This window comes from Herpailurus yagouaroundi, unplaced genomic scaffold (genome assembly GCF_014898765.1).
Source record: "Herpailurus yagouaroundi ecotype Mexico unplaced genomic scaffold, PumYag 161, whole genome shotgun sequence".
NCBI classification, from domain to species: Eukaryota; Metazoa; Chordata; class Mammalia; order Carnivora; family Felidae; genus Herpailurus; species Herpailurus yagouaroundi.
The window spans coordinates 3,495,703-3,500,416 of NW_024412402.1; positions in this window are offsets into that span (position 1 = coordinate 3,495,703).

Consider the following 4,714-nt stretch of genomic DNA (forward strand, 5'->3'; position numbering starts at 1 on the left):
TTGCAGTTTACCGTACATTTCCCGTACATTTCCCATAATTCTCTACGGCACTTATTATCATCATCACCTTACAGAGTATTAAACTCTGTAATACAGAGTATTAAACTCCCGTACATTTCCCATAATTCTCTAAGGTACTTATTATCATCATCACCTTACAGAGTATTAAACTAAGGCTCAGACCTTTCCTTTCTTCAGAAAGCAGTTGTTTGGCCCTTCTTTATCTTACATTATAGGCATTTCTTTCAAAGATCAAACTGATGTCCATTAATTAAAATGCTCCCATTATTTAATATATTGGTTAATTTTGTTATAAACAAGGCTCCATATTACAGCTTTTTTTTTTTTATTGTATAGTACAGTTTTCTAACATTCATCAGAACAATGGATACACATAGATGACTTACAATTCAAGTTTTGGGTTCCCTTTTAGCCACTGGCTACAAAATAATGATGTCTATCTACTTGAAAGGTAATCTGGCAAGTTGAAAAACAGCTTGACTTGGAGTCAGAAGTTGTGAGTCAATTATCCTTTCTTTCATTTAAACTAGCTGTGTGATGCTGGGCAAATCCTTATTGTATGTGGGTTTTAGTTTCTCCGTCTGTGAAATGGGGAGATTAAAAGTCTGATTTCAGGCTTCTTCCAGCTCTAACATTCTAGGATTCATTTGGTCTGTTGTTCAGTAAGAAAGCCCCATGCAGGCGCCTGGGTGGCGCAGTCGGTTAAGCGTCCGACTTCAGCCAGGTCACGATCTCGCGGTCCGTGAGTTCGAGCCCCGCGTCAGGCTCTGGGCTGATGGCTCGGAGCCTGGAGCCTGTTTCCGATGCTGTGTGTCCCTCTCTCTCTGCCCCTCCCCCGTTCATGCTCTGTCTCTCTCTGTCCCCCAAAAAATAAATAAACGTTGAAAAAAAAAATCTTAAAAAAAAAAAGAAAGCCCCATGCTTCTTAATGATTATAAGAGGATTAATTTTATACAATTAAGACATCTCTGCCATTGACTAGCTAGGTGAAATTGAATAAGTCACTTGAGCTCTCCCTTGGTTTACTCACTTGTAAGGTAGAGATAATAATAAATACCGTGTAATATTTTAAAAAGACAATTTACGAGAAAGACCTTTGAAAACTTCAGTATACTGTACAAATATCCTTGGACTTCTGCTACTCAAATGTAAAATGTTATTTTCTGATATAAACAATCTGGAGCTATCAAGGATGACAGTTTTCACAATTCTTCCTGTACTAGTTTTGTAAATAATTATTATATAAATTTTGATAAATTTATGAATTTATGAAATTCATGAATTTTGATAAATTATGATAATATACAATAATATGTATGTAACCTATGTTTAAATTTTGAAGCATAATAATTAAATGAGCATCTACAAACTCACCAACCATTCTAGGTACTAGAACATTCTTGATGTCCTTGAAAAAACCCTTCATGCTTTTCTCTGATTCAACTCTGCTTTCCCTTTAGAGTTTGTGTTCTTAATTTTTTAAAATAGTTTTACCATATATGTATATATCCCTAAACTGTATATTGTTCAACAATACAAGTTTTATACAAGTTTTGCTTGTTTTTGAGTTTATAAAAATGACACCATACTATATATAGTCTCTTGAGACTGCCTGGTTTTTCCCACTTAACGTTATATTTTGATTATTAAAATTATAATGTTAGTGTATTAACATTATAATATTAATATTATTAGATTAAATACATATAATTTGTATATTACTATGTACTAGTTCTATAACTTACAGATTTATATAATTTATGTTATGTTTACATATAATTGTATTAACAAAATTACTATATTAATATAATTTATTAGAAATAGTATATAAATAATACATATATTTATAACATATACTTATAATTAGTGATATATTTTAAATTTTAATTAGTATATAAATTACATATACATTACAATGTTATATATTAATTATACTATTCATGTTGTAGCTTACAGTTTTGCTATTGCATAATGTTATATTCTATGAATATGCCACACATCATTTATCCATTTTCATGAAAATGAACATTTGGGTTGTTTGCAGTGGTTTTATATTAAAACTACAAAATCAAAGCATCAATGAGCAGTCTTATATTTTCCTGATGTACGTGAATAAGTTGTTTCCTCTTTCATGCATGCTTAATTTTTCTCCTTAATATTTATCAGTAGCTTGTATTGTGCGCGTGCACACACATGCATGTGCACACACACACATGTGTCTTAATTATTACCTGGATCCTTGACTGGAATGTAAGATTCTATTTTTTCAATGCCATCACCTCAGTACCTAAAAAAGTGCATATAGGAAGGGCTCAGAAAATATTTGTTGAATGAATGAATGAATGAGTGAATGGATGAATAGGGTTTTATTGCTTGTTTGTTAAGTAAATTGTCCTGTCTGGATTTCCTTTTGGTACAGAAATCAGTGCAGAATGTTGAAAAGAGACTGAGCACACTATTCTGGGTTCTGATTCTAGATCTGCTGCTAACCACTGTGAAACTTTTGGGAAAGTTACTAAACTTTTCTGATTCTGAGTAGCAACATTTATACAAAGGGAATAATAGTAATTTCTGGGTGTTATTAGTTATATGGTGCTTATACAAACATTTTATAAACCACTCATTCATGAATATATGCTAGCAGTCATTCCGTTTGGTAAAAATTCCACACATTTTTACAGAGATTCAACCAAAAATGAATAAAACATAAAATTATTTGTTTTGTATCAAGAATTTGTGAGGTTTGGTAGGGAGCCTGAAAGAAAATAACAGACTAGAGAGAGTGAGAAAGACCAGTTCTGGGACATAATCAGATATACTTTCTATGTTGGATGTGTGGTATTAGGCTTTTGCTGCAAAATCAAGCTATTTTTAACCTCAAGAAAGCATAAAGAATCTCTTTGTAAGTAGGGCAACCCATATAGGGTGTTACCCTTTTCAATCAGCTTGCGTAAATGAAATATTCATTCTTGTGTCAAAATAACAAGGGCTATATATAGTTGGGCACTAAGAAGGGATGGAGTCATCTGAAGGTAAATCCTTACAGCATCCTGGATATAAAATAACTGTAGCAGAAACATCCATTTATATTGAATCAAGGTTCTATATTCTAGAAAATTAGTGTTTTCATTTTTCTTCTATCTTGGTCTCAATGGACGGGCAAAGACAGAGGTGATGCCTGGGGGAAGCTTTTCATCCACCTGTGTCCAGAGTGGCATATTGGAAAAGATTCCTGGATTTGGAATTGGCTTCTCCCTGTGTTGTCCAAAATTTATAGCATTGGCCTCTGTTTTATCTGTAAAATAACAGAGTTATTAACAATATTGTCCCACTTTGATGGTTATAAGAATTAAGCATGGTGAGTGAAAGTCTTTGTAAACTATAAAGCATGATGTTGATGTTATGAGATTTGTGTTTTGAGGTTTAGTGTCACGAGACTGAAACCCAAGGCAAAAGTGTTTGTGTGATCAGAACTAGACCCTAGGCAAAAATGTGAAGTGAGCAGTTTAATTTTGCCCTCTTCTTGTCGCTCCCCCGATGTTTATTATGTGTTCTTTCTTCCTCCCTAACCTTGTCTTTCTCATGGGCTCTCATCACTCTTGCTCAGAGGCTGCGGAGGTGAACTGGGACCAAACATCCCTGTGCCCTGCACGTCCGTCCTGTGTCCCCTTCCCTTCTGTTTGGGCTCTGCCCTCTCCTTCCTAAAACAGTTCCAAGGTTTAGCAGAGTGGCAGGAAAAAAAGGACTATTTGGCTTCATGTTCATGTAGAGCCTCAAGGCCCGAGTTCTGTTCTGATCTTTGGATGAGGTTTATTTGGTCACAGAGAGATCCACTGACAGGACCAAAGAATAAAAGGCCCACTGGGAAGCTTTAACTTTTCTATGACTTGCCTAAAGGTGTTTTGACATTTTTACATATACCAGGAACGCACTGGAAAAAGCACAGACCTTTCTCAACCTTTGACAAAATCTGGGTGACACAGTTAATATGAGATCATTGTTAATAGAGACTCATGGAGTAGTATCTATGGTTTTAATTCTGTGTTTCATATCCACAGTGAGAGTTTAAATGGGTTGGTTAGGAGAAGAAACTTAGTGAGTACCTTAACGAAAAAAGAGTCATTTATAATTTTTTAAAAAATTAAATATATGACTATGCATGGATTGGAGCCAGAACAGAAAACCAGTTCTAGAGTCTTTTTCATCTCCTTGTTTCTCTCTTGTGGCCTATTGTATAGTTTCCCTCTTGTCTTAGTTTCTTTCCACATTCTTCTCCATTCCCTTCTCATTCTTTCCAGGTCAAATCCTGGAGGAACTTAGCTCGGCTAGCTTGGCTCACCATTACTACCTTTGTTGGGTGAGGCTCTTTGAATTAATGCACCTAGTGGGTTTCTCGTCCACTTCACCTACCACTGATTCAACTGGCAGCCAGTGCTTTGCAGAGAACAGCCCAGCTCTGCCTCCCTTGGCAGGGGCAGGTCTGCAGTTTCCCAGCAGAAGAGGAACTTGACTGACAGATCCAGGACACCTAAGTGTCAGGTGTGTGAGTATGAGGGAGGGAAATTGCCTTGAGCAGATCAGTGGCTTAGCCTCAGAGGCCTCCTATGCTCTCATAGTTGCAAAACCCCCTCATCATTTTACCTTTACTATGAACAAGATTTTTCTCTCTCATATATATATGAGATATATATAT